The sequence below is a fragment of the Pinus tabuliformis genome, chromosome 7 (genome assembly GCF_031772625.1).
Source record: "Pinus tabuliformis cultivar Carrire ecotype Pingquan chromosome 7, CPIR1, whole genome shotgun sequence".
NCBI lineage: Eukaryota > Viridiplantae > Streptophyta > Pinopsida > Pinales > Pinaceae > Pinus > Pinus tabuliformis.
Genome location: NC_142293.1, coordinates 1,341,289,527 through 1,341,315,498, shown reverse-complemented (window position 1 = coordinate 1,341,315,498; position 25,972 = coordinate 1,341,289,527).

The window sequence follows — 25,972 nt, the reverse complement described above, 5'->3', positions numbered from 1 at the left end:
AGGCTTTGAGAGTATTCAGTGACTGGTTGAGTTGGGGGGAACTAATGGCCTTCCAACAAGAAGGTGTCATGATGCAGGTTGAAGCTCCTTCATCCACAATGGTTTGATGGATGGTCTTACTTCATAAAACAACCTGAATCATAAAATCCATTTGCGTTGGAAGTTTGGGTGTGATTAAACACTACAAGGCTAGGTTCCAAAGGATCAATGCCTATAATTGTAACAAGTAAAGCCTTATTCTGGGTGGGACAATTCTACAAAATCTCGAGAGTTGACATAGCTGAAGGAGCTTGAACTAGATCCTCAACTATGTTATAATTCTGAGCAGCTCTCACACGAGGATTAAATGTGGATTTGTGAATAATGCCCTTCAAAGGTTTAATATTAAATTCATTTGGAACAATAGTAGGATTTGAAGTGGATGGGGTAGAGCTGAAAGTTTGATCAGTAGCCTAGCTAGCCGAGGGATTTGAATTATTGTATTCATTTCTCGTAGCCACCATAACATCATTCTTTCGTTTTGTGGATGAAAGCACCATAACCAAGGAAGAGGAAGCGGGATCCCATGCAACCATATTTGTCTCTTGATTAATAAAGGGGTATTTTAACACAATGGGTGTAGAAGATGACTTAAGGAATTGATTTACTTCCGCCTGATGTGGACAATCCTTAGTGAAATGCTCCTCATTATTGATTAAGAAAGGATAACGAGGTTTCCACTTTTCTTCAAAACACTGGTTATTTTATTTGTCCTGTGGAGGATTATATTTCTTCTTTTTTCCTTTTCATTTCTTCTTACTTCCTGGTTGCTAAGATTTTCCTTTTGTGGATTAGACTACATTTATCTTGGAAGAAGAAGTCATGGGAGTAATGAAGGTTTTTGGGTAGCTACAACAGGAGTTGAACCAAATAGTTTACCCACTAAATTCTGGCTAGCAAAACCAATCATGCCATCAACGACATGTGATTCTTTATCAGGAGGTTGTGGAACAATATTTTGAGGTCGCAAAGCATTTGGTATTTTATCATAGAGCGTGTCAGATTGTGTATAAATGAGATCAAGATATTGTGCATGAGAAATTACTTGCTCCCCTGTCACGACTCTGCCTTTAGCAATGTCTTCTATTATGAATGATAAAAAAGACTTAATAAACCATTCAGTTAATAATTAGTCAAGAAAAAAGGTTTTGACTAAGCGACAATGACGTTACCACTGATGCATGTGATAAAAAAAAATATGAGTGGAATCATATTTTTTGAAGGAAGTCAAGAGTTTAGTTCTAGTTTCATAGTGAATGGGTAATTGAAAATGAGTTAAGAATGTGGTTGCTAAGCCACTGAAATTGTTGAATGAAGCTTGTGGTAATTCAATATACCACTTTATTGTCTACCAATAAGTGTCTATTGGAAAAGAAGTAAATGGATTGAATCATCATTTAAAGAGTTTAAAGAACACCATAGATGATACGTCATCACATGCATATGATTCTTCTCAAGGATTTCCATTGAACTTGGGGGTATCACTTGGAAATTTCGTAGGAATAATCGTCCACTAAGGAGAGTGATAAATGGGATCGTTTATAAACCAAGTCAAATTTGGAAATTCAAGGGTCACCACTGTTATCACCAAAAAATTCATCATCTAGCCTAATTTACTAGATGGATCAAAGTACACCATGTAAAGCCAATTTTACCATAGTAAAATTGCTTTCACTGTCAGAAATTACTTAATAAACCACCTTTGTTAAGTAATTTATAGTTAAACCCATGAAGAATAATTAAATAAATCACTATTTATTTGATTTTCTTCTAGGAATAATTAATTAAACCATTGTTCAATTATTATTCCTTGTCATATTTGACCCAATCATGAAAAATAAATAGATAAATCATTAATTATCTTATTTTTCTCTAAGAATAATTAATTAATTATTATTCTTTGTTAAATTTGACTACATCCCTTAGGAATAATTAAATAAATCATTATTTATTTATTATTCCTTAACTAATTCCTTGGGATGATAAATAAATGATTTACTTATTTATTATTTCAAAATAAAAGTTTAATAATTTTTTCCCTCCTAACCAAATATAATAAAATATTCCAAGTGGTTATTCCAAGAATGGGATCAACAATATTTTATTATTGCTCATTATTCAAGGATAACTCAATATTTTGTTATAAATAGAAGGTTTTTCCATTCATTATTCACTTTTGATAATTTTCATTGTTGGACTCACTGTTGTAACTCTGATTATTTTCATTGTTGCACACCATATTTTTGCTGGGTTTATACATTATAGAGGAGAGAGACTCTACACAAGATGAAGACATTTGAGGATAGCCAAGAACCCATCCCATAGAGGGGGACTGGTAACATTTATTTGTTCCCTTCACAGGTTTTATAATAAAACTATTCTTTACATATTTGGTTTCCATTGGATGATTGGAGTTATTACTCTTTCTTTTTGTTGTTGAACTATGATTGTGGCATAGATCTGGACTTTGGCAAGTTTTGTTTCTATTAGTTGCTGCAGTTCTACAATGTTTAGTAGCCATTTATATTGTTGATATTGTTTTTCAGCCACAATCTTAAGTGGGTTCTTTTCGTACATCTTTGAGAAGAAAACACTACAGCAAAATTGGCGACTCCACTAGGTTTATGCTTCAGATCCAAAAACTTGGGTGACCTTCAGTTTTCAACTTAGGGTTTATTATTTTTTCAATCCTCTTACTGTTTCCTAATTTTTTAATCCTAGAACTATTAATTTTCTAACTTCTACAAGCTTTCTGGTCTTTTTCACAAGTCACAGCAACCAGCCGCGACAAAGACGACACTTTTTTCCGAGATTTTTTGACCGAGATCCACGGAGCAGAAATTGAAAATTTTGGCCCAAAAATTGTGATTTGGAGACCAAAGCACACTTATCAACCCAAAAAGTGCGATCCCTACAGGAAAACAGGCCAGTACCTGTGATTTCTAGGTTTTAGGGTTTTTCTTAGGTCTGTTTCTAGGTTTTGTAGAGAGTTGTCTGCTGGGTTGTCTGACCTCTATCTCATCCTGCTTAGGCCTTTATCCACTATGATTTACTCGTCAAAGTTGAATTTAGCCTCCCCTAGGGCTTTTAGTACACTTCCACCTCTCTAGGAGGAGTTTAGCTGAGTGAGTAGTCTTAATTTTTGCAGTGCTTTCAGCCGCATTTTCTAGATCTGTACCCTTCTATTTCAAATCTATTAAGATAGGTTTTTACCATCCATAGTTTCACATTTAAACTTGTTTGGTCATTTTCCTTAGGGTCTCATCGATTTCCCTAGGTGTTTCACCCATCTCCCTATCTTTTTGCAGCGATCTTTTGCTCTAGTTTTTTGCTGTTTTTGCACCACTTTCCTGTAGCTTAGTGTCACTTGATCCCAGTCACACCAACATTTAGATCTCTTGACCATTTTAGTGTATTTTCCATCGGTTTAACCACCAACCAGTGCAATGTTTGCAAACCCAGTTTGGGTGGGGTTTAGTTAATTGTTCTGATGTTCATTTTTTGTTATTAATTTCAATTTATTTTCAACAAGCTTTTTTCTTTTTTACAAACATAATTTGGGCTTAATCAATTAATACACTTGCACACACAAGCACACCTTAAGTGAAGGGCACTTGGTTTACATGACCAAGACAAGACTTAACATAATAAATTTATCTCCCCTCATTGAGACAAAGGCATATTGTTGATCTCCCTTTACCATTTCCTTATCACGTGTGTCCTACCACCATTGCACCACCAAGGCATTTATTGTGGAGACTATTAGGCCTTCACCCCCAGTTTTTGCTTGGGCATATTACTCCTCTCTGCTGGGTTAGAATTCATGGCCCTCCGAGTCCCCACACCAACTCTTCTACTGGTTCACCTAATTCCTCATCTGATTCCAAACCTCCTTCATCTCATATCGCCACCATGTTTGGACCCACAACTGGTGCAGGAACCTAACCTGGTGTTGGCTCCAGTTCTATACCGATGGTCACATCAAGCGGAATAGTCTCAAGAACCATTCTAGCAACCCCCACACTCCCCTTTATGGCTAGGTTAAGTCTACTGAATTTTAACCAATTGATAAACAACTCCATAAACCATGATGTTGGTTGGTCTTGTATGTCAACTAAGCTTCCCTCAGACATCCCGAAGTTTGAGGGTAATTCTGGAGAGGATCCTACCAACCGTGTTTGATCCTTCCACAAGTGGTGTTCATCCAACTCCATAACTGATGACTCTATTCATCTTCGACTATTCCAATGCACACTCATTAGAGACGTTGCAAAATGGCATGTAGACCAGCTCTCTACATCTCATTTTGTTTTTGTGATGCTTACTAAAGCGTTCCTCTCATATTTCCAGTTACCTCTTTAGTACAATGCTGGTACGGAGCTATTAACCACATTCTATCAGTCCTCTGCCACTCACCTTTCCAACCATGTTCAAGAGTGGCATCGAAGGTGGAGCACATGTCGTGCCCCACCTTTCGAAGACCATTTCTATTTAGATTGCTTTCTTAGGAGCCTTTTATCTCCCATTGGAAACGATGTTGTGTCCAATTTTTCTCAGACTAGGGAAGAAGCTCTCCAAACTGCTCTGAGATATGATATTATTTATGCACAATCCAGTTATGTCTATACTTTCATTCCAAACCTCCCTCATGCTGGAAGTGCCAATGCACTGGGGGCATCTTACGTCACCGACAGTATCATTGGATACCTTTCACACTCTTCTCCATATACTCAGCAAAGTTATGGCTACCTGTTCGGGGGCACCAGTTGTTATAGACATTTTTGTGCCTTACAGCATTGAGCATGAAATGTCCATAATCTAAGGGATCCAAAGTCCCTAAACATGTTGTTCCTACCCCTAGAGGAACAAGGCTAACAAACCACAGCAATTCACAGAAGTTCTCCACCTGAAACTGCTCAAAAACAAGTCAATTCAGGATCATTTCAGTGGCTACACTAGCTGTTTGCGCTGAATGTCAAAGCCAACACTGGCTACCTGCTTTGAATGTCAACTGGAACAAAGGCTACCTGCGCTGAACGAGAGTGGACAAGTGGCAAGCTCATTTCTCAAGGTGTCAAAAACCAGGAAGCTTCCAAAATGACACTTGCCTCAGGGAATTCGACTGGTGATGAGTAAGAGGTTCCAAATCTCCAAGTGGAAGCAAGAACCTCCAAGTGGACTCAAGAACTGACAGAGGGAGAGGACACTAGTCAGATCTCAAGCTGACTCATCCTCTCTCCAAATATCTATATATGGATCTCTCCTCCATGAGATCTAGAGGCTGGAATTTTGTTATTGCAAAGAATTGCTGTTGGTTTGAGACTGGAATCATTGGGTGCTTAATGCTTTGAAGGGGCTGAAGATAGGAATTCCATTTGCTGGGAAGGAGATGCTGGATTGGAGCCCTCTGGGTTGTATCTCTTCCTAAACCTTGTTATTCATCAATAAAGATATCTTGGTTTCTCCTATATGCTGATGTATTTTGATGTATGAATGTATTAGTGTATTTGGTTTATTTCTAATCCTAAACTAGTTATGAATGTGAACATCTGTCTTTGTGTATTGTTCTTCTCTTGTCTCAAGTAGCTGTTCTCTTGTCGCAAGTAGCTGTTCTCTTGTGATCTTGCAGGAAGTTGTAGCTGGATAAGCAAGAAGGCAAGTAGCTGTGAACACCCAAAGAGAAGGGAGATTGGATCGAGGGACAAACGGAAGACACCGGTAAGTCTATTGATCTCTCTTCTTTCACATTTCATAAAGGAAGAAACCAATATAGCTGTACTCATTTGTTGCTAAGGCACTGTCACACCTTAGGTGGATAGGATCGTCCTGCATAGGCATTTTTCCCCACAACAAATTGGCGACTCCACTGGGGAGATCTGTTTAAGTCATTTTATTTGTGTTTCTATCATTTGTTTGTTTCATAGACTTGACAGCAACAATCGAATTGCATCTTTCCCGGATGCAAAGTAGAAAGTTGCTGCTTTGATCCAATTGCTGGACTTGTCTATGATCTGAGCAATGGATTCACAAATGATTTAATGATCCTTGTGATAGATCTTAGTAGCCTTCAAAGCATCCTTTTGATTACACCTTGCTTGTTGCTTATATTTGGCCTAAAACCGTGAATTAAATAGCAATCTGTGACCCAGAACCTGAGGGAAACGAGAGTTTCTCCTTCAGCGCAGACCCAGTGAAGGGATTCTGCATTTCAACGCAGTTCCCGTGAAGGCTACCTGCGCTGAATGTCAAAACCCCTGTGTTGAGGTTGCGCTGAACCAGTTTGTCCTTGTGCAGCTGGGGTTCTCTGCTCTGTTTTGCCTTGTTTTGATCTCTGATTTTTGCAGCCTGTAACCAGCATAGGTACCAGTCTAATAACCCCTTTTCTCTGCTTACATTCCACCTCCTTTTGTACAAAAAGACTGTGAGTGTTTTTATGTGTTTGTGGCGTCATTTACAGTTTTCCTTTGCATGAGTGAAATAGTCATCCTGTAGCCCTTGATTCAGATCTGTTGGTTGTGATCTTAGAAGAGAGTTCATTGGTTGTTTGCAGATTGATTATACATTTGCTTTTGCTTATTGGTTTGAGTTTGTCTCTTTTAAGTGTTAAAACAAGTATTCATTTCAAAAATCTTTAAGTGTTGTAATCTCTTCTATCTTCTCTGATTTCGAAAAAGTAAACTTGTTTGTATTGATCATTTAAAAGCAAATTCAAAGTTGTACAAAAAGCTTTCTTTGTAGGCATCAATAATAAGAAAGCGGAAAACAAACACCTGCATTGTGCATTTGCATTTGATAGTTTGCATGTTGGATTTAGGAAAAGTGCATTAGAGTGTGCTGATTTCTCTTTGAAAAAAGATGGTGTCTTTCTTTTCCCTTAGTGGCTAGGATTTTTAAAGTTGAAAAGATATAAAGCTTGCTTATCATCTTTAGACTGCATTTAGAAATTTGTATCATACATCTCGTGGTGAACCTTGAAAGGCAAAATTTAAAAAGATCAACCTAAAATAAATTGAATGAACTTAACAACGCTTTGTAACATAACACACAACATAGAGGTCTAGGCTAGAGACGTGTTCCGGCGTCGTTAAGCCTGGTGACTGTCGATCTCGTAGAAGGTGGGTGATTCCTCCTGAGGGACGATAGCGCCAGTACGGATTGTGCTCCCACGTACCGTCGCGTATATATTGGGAGACCCCTATAGGCATAAAACCTTTATCCTTAGGAAGCCGTGTCGGCCGCCCTACTGATCGCAATGCACTGAACACAGCATTCAGGAAGATCGACCGCCCGTACCCTAAAAAGTATTCTGCGGTTTTGCGAAAAGTTTGGCACACCCTCTGCCTAGAACTCCAGAGCAGTTCCTTTTGGCCTTTTTCAGACTCTATAACAGAAAAAGTCCATCCGAGCATTTGTCACTTCGGGCTCGTTAAAACATCGAAGGAGACTAGAGTCATCTTTAGCTTTTTCTCGACTCTTTAAAAGTGAAAAAGCAAGTTGTGTGTAAAAGCGTCTAAAAAATTCATTTAATTCGAAAACACACTTTCCCCTTTTGTATTTTGGTTGATCGAGTAATCCGCAATCGTGGAAGAAAGTCAATTGAAACCCCGTCGTTCGCGGAGGCTTACGAGTCAACCGTCTTTGTCTCTGGAATCGAAAACAGTACGGACAAAGTGAACTCGTTTAACCGGTTCAAAATCTCCTATCAAAGTTAGAACAAGTGTTCCGACAACATCTGAGATTCCGGTTACTCCAAACATTTCTGGAAACCCTGCCTCTATAGAAGAAGTTCAACAGCCACAGAGGGACAGTAACACTGATCCTAGTCTGGGGGCAAATACTTGTGCTACTGAACCAGTTCCGTCTGTAACCGGTTCAGAGAGTCTTGCTCCTCAAACAACTGTCGCTGTCGATTCAACCCCTTCTTCGGCACCAGAAATATTTTACGGACTTGACGGTCTTCCTCTTCCACCGGGTTTGATTGCGATAGAGGAAATTGCAAAGGATCCGCAAGCAAGTACTCCAACCCATTTTGGAGTTGGGGTCACTCTATTTCCTTCATCAGAAGTTAATCCACCACAAGTGGAAGTTCCTGTAGAATCACTAGGCAATCTATTGGATAGACTCAAAATGTCTGAACAACCGTCAACATCTAGGACTGTGTCGAACGACACAGCGACTGCAGAAGCCCCTTCCGTCACTCCGATGATGTTTGCCGGCATACCATCTGTCCCGACTAGCTCACAACCGCTAGAAGGAGTCCACCAAGGGACTATTTCGACAGTGTGGTCTGTTCCAGTTTGTTCATCCGGAATAATATCCGGCAACTCTTATGTTGAGACTCGCCAGATTGATCCATATGGAGGTCAGTTTGGGCAATCCAGTCCCCAAGGACAAACAATCCCCTTGAGTTCCGGATTGCTACCGTATGGGGGGCAGTATGCCCTTTCATTACCCCCTCCGGGAGGGTATCCATACGGGAGTTCACAACAGTATTCAGGTTATACTGGAATTACATCGAGTGGTTGGGTACCTATGCTACCTCAACAACCAAGGGTTGTATATTCTATGCAACAGTGTGTACCTATGTTGAACATCCCGACCACACCGGCTATTGTAACAGTGTCACAAGTTCAAGCGATGCCTGTTGTATGTCAACCTCAGATTTCTCAGGTTGTAATGCAACAGCCCCTTGACTCTGGGTCACAACCACAATCGCCAACTGGTGGGGCGACACAGGTCCAAACGGGTACAATTACCCCACACCTTGGTCCAACAGTTAGTATAGCACAACAGAACATGGCTTCACAACCATGGCTGGTACAATACCAACAACCACAATTCCAGCAAGTGTACCAAGGTTCCGAGCAGCAGATCTTTGCGAACAGTGGACAACCGTATATTCAAAATGGTCAAAACCAACCGCTTTACAGTGGTCAAGTCCACCAACCGTATCAGTCGTACCAACATCAATTACAGTATGCTGGTATGCAAAGGCCCACTGCTCAAGCGATTCCATCGTACCCTGGTTATGCTTCACCTAACCTGAATCAACAGTTACCATTTGTGGCAACTTTAGAGTTACCCGATTTACACCGGCTAACCAACGATCCGATTGCTTATGCCCCTTGGTGGCCAGCGATTCCTCACAAACTTCCATCTGACATTCCTAAATTCAATGGAAATCCAGGTGAAGACCCATCGAATCATGTGATGACTTTTCATCTGTGGTGTTCATCAAACACCCTGAATGATGATTCGATAAGGCTTCGCCTTTTCCAGAGGACGTTAACGGGTCCAGTAGCAAAATGGTATATTGAATTACCTAGAGCCTCGTTCGACAATTTTAGCTCCCTAGCCACGACTTTCTTAACCCATTTTCAATTACCGATAAGGTATGAAACGGGAACAGAAATATTAACCAACTTCAAGCAGACAACTGCCACTCATATATCCGATCATATACATGAGTGGCGTCGTCGTCGTAGGATGGTGAAAACATACGTTCCCGATCAGCTGTTAGCTGAATGGTTTATAAAGTCGTTACTTCCTGCTATAACAGAAGATGTGGCAAAGGGGGGAGTCGTAACAGAGGAGCAAGTTATTGCTCGTGCACAATATCTAGACTTAGTTTATACTCAGTCTGGCACGCTCTACGACAAAATACCTGACGCCCCTAGACCGAAATTCTCAATTCCTCCTCCTCCTAAATCAAATAGTGACTCTCATGCCGACGATGGTGTGATTGGCACGGCAAACGCGAAATCGACAAAGGCTTCATCTAAGAAAGCCCGTAAGAATTCGGATCAAAATGCAAAAGGAGAAATTCTTGCTTCAGAAGTAAATGCCGTATCAGCAGATAAAGGCAAAGAAACCAAACAACCAGGGAGCAAGAAGAAGCAAAACAAGGGGAAAAAGAAGAAACAGGGTGAGTCATCCCCTGAAAAAACTTCTTCAAACCCTCCTGGAAATAGGAAATATCCATGTCAAATATGTGATGAGGAGGATCATTGGACAAGGGATTGTCCCTATAAAGCTGAGCTTAAAAGGTTCTTCAAAAGTTCGCAAACCTCAGCTATGTTAACTGATCCATTTCCCAATCCAGGTCAAAATCTGGTTGATAGTGGAAATGCTTCCCCGTCGCAAGTGCTTATGTTGTCAGTTTCAAAACAGTAGAATGATGCTTTGATTTCGACAAGGAACAAAGATTACGGGAATCCGCAGCTGTCGAATGACAAAGGTAAAGATCAACCAAGTAGTTTGACAACAACTTCGACAGAAGTTGTACCACCCATCATTCCTGAATTAACAATAAAACCGCCAAAGGGAGTAGTACACAAGTCGACATTTAATCCTCGCGCCAAAGCGGCGTAGCATTATAACATAGTGGAAGATTTGGCCCAATCGCCATCCGCTATGTCGACTCTTGAAGTACTATAAAATTTCCCATCCCAAAGGCAGGCGTTGTTATCGGCTATTGGTGGGGTTGATCCTAAGGATTCCAATCTTGTATCCTTTGATCACAAAGGATACGATCCTCAGTTACCAGCTCAAATAGCTTTCCTTATTCAAGTGAAAGCCCTCAACAAAACTGTTCATTGAACAATTATTGATGAGGGGGCATCTACATGTATTATGTCGATGAGTTGCTGGAAAACTTTAGGATCTCCAACCTTGTCGCGATCTTCGACGACATTGAAAGCTTTCGACGGAAGGACTTATACCCCGTACGGTATCCTTAATAACTTGAAGGTTGAACTGGGAGGAAAAACAGTAGAAATAGATGTTGAAGTCATCAATGGGAATCTTGACTACAACATCCTACTGGGAAGACCATGGATCTATGCCATGGCAGTTGTTGTGTCGACTTATTTTAGGAAGATCGCATTCCCGTTTGAAGGAGGGATTACGATCGTCGACCAACAAAACTTCCTCCCTAATGGTTCACAAGTTACAGGAAGCATTCCCATGATCCATGGAAGCAACCATTCGCTTCAAGACATCGGAGTAGGCCTACTGAAAGACCCCACATTAATGGGAACTTTCGCACTTCCACCTCCATTCTATATAGGAGAAGTAGCATTCGTAAGAGCCCGCAACATGATATCTTCCACGAAGATCTCAGAAGACGATGTCGAAATGGATCATGCAATGGTTTTGCCCCCAAGCCCTATAGAAATATTGTAGCAATCAATGTTTTGAGCATGGGAGGCGAACCCAAATCAACGCTCATCAAGCATTTGGGTAGATAGGTCTAGAGAATATGGTACCCCATTAGATCCTTGGTCGAAAGTACATGGGACTGACGAAGGAATCCTACAATCGATCTTGATTGAGGGGGCACCATGGAATGATTTCCACCATCGTTCCCTTCTTCCAGAATATGAAGAAGATACTCAGCATGACCTTTACCACCCTTCAGTTTTTGAATTCCTATCAAATACTGTAAATACGGTGGATTCCGAGCGAAACTTATCCAATATTGAAGAGACTATAGCCATAAATATCTCGACTAAAGAAAATGTTGTAGAGAATATTTATGTCGGCAAAGGTTGTTCCCCTTCAGAACTGGAAAAATATAACGCTCTTTTTCGCGAATTCAGAGATGTCTTTGCTTGGTCATATGATGAAATGCCAGGCATTGACTCGAGTATCGTTGAACATGAAATTAAGATGTATCCTGATGTCAAACCAGTAAGACAACGGCTTCAGCAGGTGCACCCCAAGAAGGCCGCTGCCATTAGGGCAGAAGTTGAAAAACTTCTCCATGCTGGTTTCATCTACCCGGTTCCTCTAACCGATTGGGTATCGAATATTGTCCCTGTTATGAAGAAACAAGGGACAATCAGAGTGTGTGTCGATTATAGGGATGTAAACCAAGCTTGTCCGAAGGACAACTACCCTACACCCTTCATCGACCAGATAATTGATGAATGCGCCGGATGTGAAATCTTTTCATTCATGGATGGATTTTCCGGGTATAATCAAATAAATATCCGCCCACAGGACCAGTCAAAGACTGCATTCATCTGTCCGTGGGGCACATTCGCTTATCGAAAATTACCCTTTGGTTTAAAGAACGCAGGGGCGATGTTTCAGAGGGCAATGAATTATGCCTTCCATGACATCAAGAACATCGTTCAACCTTATCTCGACGACCTTCCGGCTCATTCGCGAAAGCGGACTGATCATCCGCAGCATTTAAGAGCGATATTTCTACGTTGCCGACACTACAAGATAAGACTCAATCCGCACAAATGTGTGTTTTGCGTCGGTTCTGGTCACTTACTTGGCTTTTGTAGTCTCTAAGGATGGGATTCGTCTCGACCCTTGTAAGGTTTAGGCAATCATTAATTTGCCTCCACCTTCAAATTTGCTTCAGATTCAGAAACTCCAAGGGAAAGCAAACTTTCTGAGGAGGTTCATTCCAAATTACGCAGAACTTGCTAAAGGTTATACTCGTCTTTTGAAAAAGAATGTACCTTTTGTCTGGGATCAGGTGGTGCAGGCTTCCTTTGATGCTCTGAAAGATTCTCTAGTAAAAGCATCATTAATGTATGCCCCAGACTATCAAAGAGATTTTAACCTGTATCTGGCTGCAGCGGATACGACCATTGCGATGGTTTTAGTTCAAGAAGTCGATGGAATTGAACATCCTATATATTATTTAAGTAAAAACTTGAATGATACAGAAAGCAAATATTCTTATGTTGAAAAGCTAGCACTCGCTGCTGTTCAAGCGATACAAAGGTTTCGACATTATGTCCTCTTCCGGAAAACTACCATTCTATCAGATTACAACCCCATGACTTATATATTGTCGCGATAGTTGCTGGGGGGCAAGTATTCAAAATGGATAGCGATCCTTCAAGAGTTTGATCTGGAATTTGTAAAATCCAAATCAAAGAAAGCTTTAGTTTTCGCAGAATTATTGTGCGATCTCCCATCGTCGTCCAACGATGAAACATCAGAAGAGTCAATCGTGGACGAAAGTTTGTTTCTGATATTTGCAACCAATGAGTGGTTTGGAGATAAATTATTTTATCTCCAAACCCAAAAATTCAGGCCTGACACCTCTCACTCAGAACAGAAACGTATACGATACCAAGCGAAATACTACATGATCGTCGGTGATACACTTTACCGTCGGGGTATCAATACAGTTCTGAGGAGGTGTCTCACCCATGAAGAGGCCGAAAAAGCCTTGAATGAGTGTCATTCAGGCGCTTGTGGGGGGCATCAATCTGGATATGCTACAGCACAGAAAATCTTACGAGCTGGATACTTCTGGCCAACCATGTTCAAAGATTGCATAACCGCAGTCAGAAGTTGCCATGCTTGTCAAATTTTTGATAGCAAAACCAGAAGACCACTCACACCTTTATAGCCAATAGTTGCTGCTGGGCCTTTTGCCAAGTGGGGCATCGATTTCATGCAATGTAACCCCACCTCGACCGGGGGGCATGGGTATATTATAGTCGCTGTTGACTATTTTACCAAATGGGCCGAGGCGATGCCTACATTAGATAACACTGGTGAAACAGCTGCCCTTTTCTTTTTCAATCATGTAGTCACCAGGTTCGGCGTACCACAGGCTATAGTTACAGATCATGGATCGCATTTTCGCAATCACATGATGGTCGAATTAGCTGCCAAGCTAAGGTTATCTCACGACAGCTCTACCCCGTATTATCCGCAAGCCAACGGACAAGTTGAAGCAATCAACAAGGTCCTGAAGCGTATGTTGCAAAGGATGATCGGGGTTCACAAAAGAAGGTGGCACCTAATCCTGTACTCAGCCTTGTGGGCTTACCGAACATCGGTAAAGAATGCAAGCGGGTTCACACCTTTCCAACTCGTGTATGGCCTGGAAGCAGTCTTGCCAATCTAGTGTGAAATTTCGTCTCTTAAACTCGCAATTGACCTCCTTCCCGGAACTTCGGAAGAAGAGGCTCGTTTCTTGGAATTAATCCAATTGGATGAAACCCGTCGTGATGCCGCTTTGGCCAACGAAGCCCATAAGAAACGAGTCAAGGCGCAGTTCGACAAAAATGTCAAACCCTGTGTCTTCTCAGAAGGTGACTTGGTCTTGCTTTATGACCAAGAATCCGATAAATTGGGAGCAGGTAAATTTAACTCCTTATGGATGGGCCCCTATATTTTTAAACGAGTGTTAGCAAAAGGAGCCTACGAGTTAATGGATTATGACGGAATTCCACTGGTGCAACCCCGTAACGGGTTGTACCTCAAGCGTTACTATGCTTAAATAGTAACCTGTATGCTTTTGTTGTATTTTGTTTTCGCTAAAGTGTTTGTTTTGGTCGAGTGATCCACCTTTTTTCATTTATTGCAGATGTCAAACCTTCTGGAGACATGTGTTGGATATGCCGACGGAGCGAGTCGTAGTTCGCGGAACCTATCCTCCGCAGCCTGGGCCATTTTTGATCCAAGCGGCGAGTTAGTAAGTTTCAGAGGTGTGTGTATTGGGCAATCAACGAATAACATCGCTGAGTATAGCGCGTTGATAGAACTACTCTCTGATGCCATCACCCATGGTATACGCCGACTAATCGTCAGGCTAGACTCACAGCTCGTAATACTACAACTCAATGGTATATATTCCGTTCGCAATCCAGCTATTTATCGCATGTTCCTAAGGGTTAAGATTTTGGAAAGACAATTTGATTCAATTCAATACCAACATATTTCCAGAAACTTAAACACATTAACCGACTCATTCGCAAATTATGTGTTAGATAGACATTTGCGACATTTATAAAAAGAGACACATCATCAATGTTGTACATATGGATCATATAACTCAACCAGAATAAAACCCGAAAATCAAAATATATATATGCAAGTTGTTTATCGTTCATACATAATGTTTTGTAACCAAGAAAAAAATCGGTCATATGACCCAAAAACTCAAAATGCTAGGGGGCACCCTAGCCTAGTGATGCTCATGATAGCACGTCACGGCCTGTGCAATCATGCGCAAGAGACGAGTCCATCGTCTAGGCACGCCAGTAGTATGCCGCTGCAACTGTAAAGGTAACTCATCAATCCTCACATCGGGAATGCCGAGAGTAAGGCTCTCAACCTGCTCCTGCATAGCTGTAAGGGTCTCGGCTACGTCAAGGTCGCGGAGAATAACTCTCCCAGCAGTCTCCCCCGCTGGGGCAGCAACTGGCGCTCTCGGGCGAACTGCTGGACGAACAGGACCAACATCTACATGCACACATGAGTTTGATTAAAGTCTTGATAGAATAAATCACAAGGACATTATAAATAAGAACAGTAAACAGTGATATGGTCGAAGATTTTACCAATAGCGCCCCACTGTTCGCCATCCGGCAGTACCAAGTCCGGATCACCTCGGAAATCCATACCAATGTATGGATACTCAGAATAGACCATCTCCTGACGCTCGAACCACCTGAAGAAGGTATCAGTGAAAGAAATCTGAGATTGACCGGCATGCCTAGACATGTGATCAACCCATCTCTGCATGCGTGGCTCGGTAGGAGAAGGTAAGTCGAGTGCAATATACTGAGGCTGCATCAGTGGAATTTTCTCCAAGGCAAAGGCAGTCAGAATAGAACCAAATCCAAAGTTCTTCAGCTTCCCCTCCTTTACCTTGTTCAACTGACTTTTCATCTGAAGAAGTACTGCATCACACCAGTTGAATACTTTCGGTTGGAGACACTCCAAGGCGTGCTGCACATAAGATCTGTTGGCAACATGTAGAGATGCGCTACCGGCCATCCTACCAATAGTATACAGAATGGACCTGAGAGACCTGTCAGTAATCTCACGGATAACAACCTTGCCGTCTCTGCTCAGCTGGGATCCCTCCCTGCAATACTGGTGGACATAATCCCTCACGGATTCATTCCCTCGGGCTGAACCAGACAAAGAAATGGGGGCACCCCGCCTCGACAAACCAGTCAAGAAGTAAATGTCTACCACGGTCAAAGAGATGGATTTGCTCCTGATCTGAAATACTTGGTTAATAGGATCCCAAGCATCAAGCATATACTGCAGTAAAAAGATCTGTGCTCTCATACTAGAGATACAGAAGAACTTCAGCAGGCCACAGTTCCGCACCGCGTTCACCGTGACAGGGTCGTGGAGGGCAATCATGTCCTCCTCTTCATGTTCTCGTTCTCGCCATGTGAGGATCATTTTGCTCAAAAGTCCCTGCAAAACAAACAAGAGAAAGAGTAAGCTCCTGGATTTGATGAGAAACTGGCAAAATTTCATCAAAAACTGTGCAATAGAACTGCTTTTCTGTGATCAACGCAATTGGCAAGTGTCCTACCTGCATTGAAGGTCAAACTGCCTTCAGGCAGCTTGACATTCAGCGCAAGTTTCGAATGGACTGCCTGCGCTGATGGCAGAGCCCCCTAGCAAAACCCCAGGGGCTCATGGGAACAGGAAAACAGGCACAGAATGGAAAAAGGAAACCATGAAAAGAAAGAGCTAGAGTTTAGCTCCTACCTGGTCCAGACGGCGCCGAAAATCGTCCGCAGAATCTCCCGGAATCAGCTGGTGAAAATCAAGGAGGAAGAGGCACCTCCAAAGCTCCAACAAACGAAGTTCAAATGAAATGGTAAAATGAGAGGTAAAAACACCTTTTAATTGCTTTTTACATAGTTCAAAGCGAAATATTAGGGTTATATTCTCATTTCCATGCAAATGTTATTCATTTCTAACTAGTTTAATGCAGCAATTGAGGATACAGTACTATCTTTGAAAAGAGCAAAGCTAGTCATGGTAAAAATCAAAATTTGACCATATAATATCGAGCAGTTTTAGCATAAAGTTCATGCTCGTTAAAAAATAAACGCAAGATCCGAGCAGTTTTAGCGCATAGTTCATGCTCGTTAAAAAATAAACATAAGATCGAGCAAGTGTTTCAATCCGCGTTTAAGCTCGTTAAAAAATGAACTATCCCGATAAATAACCACTGTGAATGTAATATAATCAGCCGTTAAAGCCTTGGTTGTGTTTGCACCGTCACCTCCACTTTTCATTTGGCCGATCGTTCGCCTCCATATGATTGTTTACCCATTTTGAGGAACAGCTTCGAAGAGTGATTTCACCTAGCCATCCTTGTGACACTGCCGTGATTGGAAAATTCCAACCTGTACCTGGAATCAGCTGCTAACCCTGTTTATCACTCGTTCCTCAAAAGACGAGTCTTCTTTAAGCTCTTTTCAATTGACTCGTAAAATATGAAAAGATTGCCGAGTTTTGGCCTTCCAGCTCGTTAAAGAGACCGTAAGAGCTATCCCTCCTCTAGATTTTAATCTTTTTGGACCTGAGGGATTATTGCACAAAAAGATCGAGCGCTTGTTTTATTCGGCTCGTTAAAACTATCGAAAACTCATCCCTTCTGTATTGTTTTATACTTTTTCGGACTTAAGGGATTAGATGACGAAAAAGGAATTTTGGAGTTGACTTTATGTATCTTTTCAGACTCTCTAAAAATGAAAAGAACCGAGTTATCCTTGTCGTTAGACTCGTTAAAATCATTAAATAGCGACAAACTTGTCTTTAGACGAGAACAAGTTTCACTATCGCTAAGCTCGTTAAAACATAGCGATGGGCTTGCCCGAAGGGCAGGTTATAGAACAAGCATATGTTATCCTCCTCAAGCTTGACAAAAATAAAGAGGTACTGGTCAGCAATGACTGGGGAAAAATTGGGAGAAACTAAAGAAAACTTTGATGGTAGCAAGTCGCTCTTGAACATGACACTTTTCCTCCGTACCACAATTGCGTTGGGTTGTTTCATTCACCGGTCACATCCATGGTCTCGCCATACCATCCATATTTGGGGTAATGCTACCGATCCATCGTATCAGTGTCGCCATATGTTCAAGAGAAGTCGTTCAGAAAGAGTCAACCGTGTCCCATCCACTACCATACATTATCCTTCATCCATTCATGACCGCCACCCTGAATCATATGTCACAGGTCGTTTTCACCTCCATTAAAATCATTAGCTCCGTTCCGTGTCACTGATGTGGGATTCATTAAGGCCCTCCTGTGACGGATCGCTTCTTGTCGACATCAGCTCATTATCCAGGAAGTTGATCTAGGAACAACCCCTTCAGTACTTTGAAGCTTGCATGCCACAATGGCAAGTTTCTCACTTCTGGCGACAGGTATACATCAATGACCTTCGACCGAAATATTTTGCGTGGTGTTCGACGCCAAGTCCTTTATTCACACCACGTGAATTGTACTGCAGTACCTTGAGGGTCATTATCATTATTGGTGATTCCTCTCGTGCTTTTTAACGGTTTACATCATTGACCGGTAATCAAGCGATGTCTTTCCATGTTCGACTTCAGAACAATTCTCACATGGATCAACTTGTACTTAGAGTGAAGATCGAACGAGTTTGACGAGCCCCGGATCTAGTTTCATCCATCCGGGCTGCGATATATATTCAGGAAAGATAAAGACATTAACATGTACATCATTACAGCAGATAATCATCCTACTCAAAGGATGATAATTTCATCAAAATTATCAGTCTACCATCAGACGATTGTCTGTTCTATGTACAGAAAAATGAATTTATAAAGCTGAGCATGGGAATGACCGCCTCAGCTAGATCATGAAAGCAGTATGAAAAATAATGTATTGTATTGTATTGTATTACAGGTCTCCTCCCAGCATTGGATGAACTTCGGATCCCCTTGATAAAGCATTTCGCCCGATAAACAGCCTCATACTTTAGGGGGAAACTGTTATAGACATTTTTGTGCCTTACAACATTAAGCATGAAATGTCCATAATCTAAGGGATCCAAAGTCCCTAAACATGTTGTTCCTACCCCTAGAGGAACAAGGCTAACAAACCACAGCAATTCACAGAAGTTCTCCACCTGAAACTGCTCAAAAACAAGTCAATTCAGGATCATTTCAGTGGCTACACTAGCTGTTTGCGCTGAATGTCAAAGCCAACACTGGCTACCTGCGTTGAATGTCAACTGGAACAAAGGCTACCTGCGCTGAACGAGAGTGGACAAGTGGCAGGCTCATTTCTCAAGGTGTCAAAACCCAGGAAGCTTCCAAAATGACACTTGCCTCAGGGAATTCGACTGGTGATGAGTAAGAGGTTCCAAATCTCCAAGTGGAAGCAAGAACCTTCAAGTGGACTCAAGAACTGACAGAGGGAGAGGACACTAGTCAGATCTCAAGCTGACTCATCCTCTCTCCAAATATCTATATATGGATCTCTCCTCCATGAGATCTAGAGGTTGGAATTTTGTTATTGCAAAGAATTGCTGTTGGTTTGAGACTGGAATCATTGGGTGCTTAATGCTTTGAAGGGGCTGAAGATAGGAATTCCATTTGCTGGGAAGGAGATGCTGGATTGGAGCCCTCTGGGTTGTATCTCTTCCTGAACCTTGTTATTCATCAATAAAGATATCTTGGTTTCTCCTATATGCTGATGTATTTTGATGTATGAATGTATTAGTGTATTTGGTTTATTTCTAATCCTAAACTAGTTATGAATGTGAACATCTGTCTTTGTGTATTGTTCTTCTCTTGTCTCAAGTAGCTGTTCTCTTGTCGCAAGTAGCTGTTCTCTTGTGATCTTGCAGGAAGTTGTAGCTGGATAAGCAAGAAGGCAAGTAGCTGTGAACACCCAAAGAGAAGGGAGATTGGATCGAGGGACAAACAGAAGACACCGGTAAGTCTATTGATCTCTCTTCTTTCACATTTCATAAAGGAAGAAACCAGTATAGCTGTACTCATTTGTTGCTAAGGCACTGTCACACCTTAGGTGGATAGGATCGTCCTGCATAGGCATTTTTCCCCACAACACCAGTTCCTCCAAAACTTATGCCCCTTCTGATAGCAACATGTTTCTAGGACCCCAACCTATCTACCAAACTGTTTCTCCGCCTTATGCACAACCTAGCACTCCAACCCCTCAAGCTTTAGCACCACAACCTCCCATGCATCCTCAGCCCCAAAAACCACCGCCTCCTTAGGGACAAGTGTTTACGCAACAGAGTGTGACCAATCCCAAAAATTTGAAGAAAAATAATAAGGGGAAGGGTAACAAGGGTAACTAGGGTAATCAAGGTAATCAACCTAGTGAACCCCAGGGGAACCAGCCTAACACCAACAACCAGCAACAGGGCAGCCAACCCAAGAAGAATAAGGCTATTCATATAAACAAGCCTTGTTCATGTTGTGGTGTACATGGCCATTATACACATGAGTGTCCTCTCTTACTCTAGGTGCACCAAATGTGGGAAGCTTAAGCAACTTCTAGAGGTCAACAATCGCCTCAGAATCCTGCACCATCTCAACAACAGTGCTCACAAATCCTTTCCCTCAGCAAGGATTTGTTGTTGCTCAATCTTAGCCAGTTCAAGCAACCCATCCCCCCTAACCTTCTGGTCCTAGTGACTACCAGATCCTTATGATTAATTCTAATGAAGTTAACCCCTCCGATATCAACTTGCAAACCCGGTTGCATCAATATGAAAAGCTCTCAAATTCGTCTACCACCGAGTCCAAAACCAAAATATCTATTGACCCTCTTATGACACCAAATGGTCCTTTACAAATCCCTCAACCTAAAGTTGAGGCCATTCCTAAGATCTCAAAGGAACCATTACACCGTAATGCGGCTTCTAATAGAGCCTCCCATACATATAGTATAGTAGATTACTTGGTGCAATCACTTGCTTCCCTGTTGATGCTGGAAGTCCTCCAGTTGTGCCCATCTCAAAAGAAAGCTCTACTAACTGCCTTGGGTGTAGTAAATCCTTCTGGTGATCATTTCATTGTATTTCCAATTGATACATCAGAGCATCCCCCATTACCTTCATCTATTGTTTTCCAACTACTAGTTAGGGTCCGTAATGGAATCATCTCCCAATGCTTTATTGACAAAGGCGCATCCACCTGTGTGATGTCCACTACTATTTGGAAACAACTTAAGTCACCTAAGTTGTCCCCCTCCACCATCACTTTGTGTTCTTTGGATGGACACTCTTCCCAGAACCTTGGCATGTACCGCAACTATCCAATGACCCTTATGGGCAAGACTGTCCATGTCAACATTCAAGTCATCGATGCCCCTTTGGATTACAACATTCTCTTAGGTTGTATTTACACATATGCCATTTCAGTCATCACGCCTACGGTATTATGCAAGATGTGTTTCCCCCACGAAGGGCAGGTCATTACCATCGATCAGTTGATTTACTATGAGCCAACATCCGTGACCTCCCCCAAGTCTATTATCTCATCAATGTCCGACAAACAGTCTTCAACTCCTCCCACTGGTGTTTCACTTGAAGTCTATAAAGATTCCTCATTATTGGGTGCATTCTCTTAATCCACCCCCCAGGACTTCCTCCATTTGTGGGTGTCTCTCCTATGTTTATACCAGGAACTGTTCCTCCAGGTCTCAACCATCCAGGAGCTGTTCAGCTGGGATATTACCCTGTAGGCTAGATGCCTTTCTTATTCCCCCCTCCGAGAGTATTTTCTATCCCTATCATGGATTTTTTGTTCCTTCTTATCATGGCTTTGGGGATCCCAGTATGGTACATCGATCCCCCTGCAAGCATTTTGCCTAGTCAGCTAAGACCTTATCATGATTTGACCCCAGTTAAATCGGTCCCTACGACCGCTTCTGCGACTCCAGTTCCATCACAACCTTAACAGGAACCTACTCTTGTTGTGAAAGCATCTGGGTAAGGGGGAAAAGCTAAGAGGAAAGAACCTAAGGATAAGGCTCCCCAAGTGCCTCCAACCCCTAAGGCCCCAAAGTTGTCACCTCTGGGTGCTTTGTGTAAATTTGTTGGGCACCCCAAAAATAATTTTCCCGACGTTCCTCAACTCAATCCTTTGGTTCATGAAGTGTTCCCTGAGTCAAATATCCCTAAGGTCCAAATTACCTTACTGAGACCAGCCAAGAAACTCAAAACACTGCACACAAATCACCCTTGTGTCTTGTGTGATCATCATGGTCACTATTCCCATTGTTGCCCTTGTCTTGATGAATTTCGTGATTACATTCAGGAACTTCATGAATATGAGACCACTCGCAGTGGATCACTTACTCCTCTACCCATGGATATTGGTACAACTAAACCAGAACAGGGGGACTCTAGTCCCACCATCGCGATCCCTCCCCCTAATTTTGAGATGATGGACACCACATGCCATATCCTTTACCTATCATCATCCTTGAGTTCGTTACAGAAAAACCTTTCTGAGGTTTAGGCACGCGCTTCTATCAAATCCCTTTTGATATAATCCCATGTCTCAACGTGCATAGATCCTCCATCTACTAGCCCATCATCTACCATTCAATATGGTGCATATGTGAACCTTATTTCTTAGGTTGATGCACTGGGTAAACTCGCAGCATCATGTAGTCAGTATTCCTCCCATTTTCCCATCTCCCAACTTGATGAGGACACCATGGAAGCTATGTCTACCCATGGTTACCCTTGCACTTAGGCAAGGGGGCATTTTGTGGCAGATTTTGAAGGCCATTCCCTTCCTAATTCTCCCCATGCGCTCTACCTCAAGAAATTCTTCTCATAGCTCATCCATTTGGTTTGCGTGTCTTTATTTCTGTCATGAAGTTAGGTAGATTTCATCATCTCATCTATTTTCTTTTGCACCTTTCAGATGGATCCATCATCCACACCATATGTCGATCATGCCAATGGTGCGAGTCGCTTCTCTCGGAATCTAGCCTTGATAACCTAGGCCATTTTTACCACCCTGCATACATTAGATCTTTTGAACGGTGTGTGCATTGGATCTGCCACCAATAATCAAGCCAAATATGATACAGTGATAGGTTTGTTAGTCAATGCCTTCGCTCATCACATCCTTTATCTTCATGTTCATTTAGATTCTTTGCTACTTGTCATACAATTGAATGGCATGTATCATGTGCATAACCAAGTCCTATTTAGAAAATATCTATGAGTTAAGTTGTTGTTACATGAATTTGAAACCATTTCATTCAGTCGTGTTCCTAGAGCCCAAAAATAACTATGTATATGTCATTGCAAATAATATTCTAGATTGGCATTTATCACATGTATACCATAGAAGACAACCATAAATAAAACACATGACGAACCATCATTGTCATATAAAAACGTATAATCATATTATGTATCATACAAATGTTTGGAGCCCATAGCTCTATATACATCTAGTACACCCATAGCATGCTGGGGGGGCACATAGGCCCCTACATCTCATTATCATCCTTTGGAGGATCTCGTTCCAAGTTGGGTTAAGATGCTTGAATCCATTTTCCAAGCACTTGAAACACAATGGTGCTCCACAAACTCCTCCTGCAAGGAGGGCACCATTCCCACCTTTGCATACCAGATCAGTATCCCATGCTTGGGGGCATGATGGTTTTCCCCTAGCCATATTATCAATTAATTAACATAAGTCTCAGCCTAGATCCCATTGGATCTAGGTATGGTCGATTATCCTCCTATTCCTTGGATAGTTTGTCCTATGAGCCTCTCCAACGATCCATATGCACATCGCATATCGTAGATGTTTGATATCATATCTTCAAATGTTCTACTCCTTTACCACCTAGTCCCCATGTTTGACTTAGTGGGTGAGGATGATTCTAGACCTCCTATAGTAGTTCATTCTCATTTTCCTCTTCCCTTAATTCTTCACCAGGAACCATCATTCCAAGAAGCATTCAAGCCATCTTTAGACAAGTAATGCCACTTCCTTGAAAGGTGTAGATCCCGATTCTGATGGTCGGCTTTTCCGCTATGATCTCCACAAGATTTAGGGACTTTTCCTCCTCTCCAAATTCACCACAGCTCACTTAGAAAATGAATCCAAATTGGAAGGAAAACACCCTATTATAGGAAAACCCACAGTTTTTCTATCACACATTGTGACCAGACTGTAACTCCCTTTGATGAACCATTAACACCATTGGAAATCTCTCATCGATCTCTATAATGGGTCTTCCTCAGTTTTTGATGATTTGACACTTCACCAGGAAGTCATTTTTTCAAGAAAGGTCACTTCGTCGCCTCTCAAAATCGAATTTTGTCATAAAACAACACTTGTACTTTGAGGTCCATCTCCTCTTAATACTTGTCATACCATATGTCGACTTCCTTCATGAGTAACCATCATTTACTCATTTTTTGATGGTCCCCGCCAAGCCTAGTCTGTGTGGCAACGTCATCGAGTCACCCTTGTTCAGAGCATCCGCGATGAGTCACCCTTGCATTCTTGGAGTCTATTTCATGTCCCATTATATCATGTCATAGTATTCCATCCATATTTGTATACCATTCATCCTGTGTTGCCCATTTTGGCCTCAAGTCATATTGTCCCCATCCCCTCTAGAGATGAGTCAGTGGCTACCATGTCAACCATGCACTTTATGCTCTAACAAGCGATGTCGGCAGTCCATCAGTCACATTACTATTTTCCCTCATGCCTTAGTTGAGGATCCTCATTACCTCACCTATCATGGGCTCTATTATGTCGACATCAGTTCATTTATTCCAAAAGAACGACCTAGATGGCGGTGCATCCTGGTTCCAACTTCCATTCTTGTTCGGCACTTCGGATTGAGTAGAGGGTCTCATTATTGCCCTTTGAATTGGTTGTTTCATGTTCGTGATTCATACACTTGATGGTCCAGTGATGTAGCCAATTGTACCAGTGATTCCCGGGTGTGTGTGAGATGTTTCAGACCTCATGAGGGGGTGGCCCTTTAGATATCCCCCCACATGCCCAAATGCATTCCTACTATGCCATAGCCTCAAATGCAGTTCCACAGATTTGATGAGTTCAGTTCCTATTAATCACATTGTTCATATCATGCACGTCTCCTTCAGATGATCCATTTAGTTTTGTAGAGCCCTTCCTTGTTCAGTAGGGCTTCTTTGGTTTTTCTACCCTCCCTACCACCCATTTTTTGAGGAAGGGCCATTGTATCTCATGTACTCAGATATTATTGTATTCAGTCCTGGCTCATATTTTTCCAGGTGAATTATGTATATGGGACACATTGTATTATTTTCTGGCTATGTTATGCCAACATGTCATGTACCATTCATCATGTACTCCATTGCTTAGTTTTATATTTCTGGGTGAACCATTATTTTTGTACTAGGTTATCTCGGCAGGTATGGGTATACCTCCCCTGCCTCATTGAGGTCCGGTACCACAACATAAAAGGAGACTTGCATTAGTCCCACCCCCTCTCTCCCTATCCTCTTTCAATTCAGTTTCATTGGTCTCTCTCTCTGTGTGTGTGTGTGTGTGTGTGTGTGTGTGTGTGTGTTGTGTAGTGATTGTGTCTTTACAATGTACTTCGGTCATACATTTTTCTCCTAAAACTTGTACGTTGGGGGGTAATATGTTATCACCAAAAAAATGATCATCTAGCCTAATTTACTAGATGGATCGAAGTACACCATGTAAAGCCAATTTTACCATAGTATAATTGCTTTCAGTGTGAGAAATTATTTAATAAACAACCCTTGTTAAGTAATTTATAGTTAAACCCATGAAGAATAATTAAATAAATCACTATTTATCTGATTTTCTTCTAGGAATAATTAATTAACCATTGTTCAATTATTATTCCTTATCATATTTGACCCAATCATGAAATATAAATAGATAATCATTAATTATCTTATTTTTCTCTAAGAATAATTAATTAATCACTTATTAATTATAATTCTTTGTTAGATTTGACTAAATACCTTAAGAATAATTAAATAAATCCTTATTATATATTATTTCTTAACTAATTCTTGAAGATGATAAATAAATCATTTATTTATTTATTATTTCTAAATAAAAGTTTAAATACTTTTTCCCTCCTAACCAAATATAATTAAATTATTCCAACTGGCT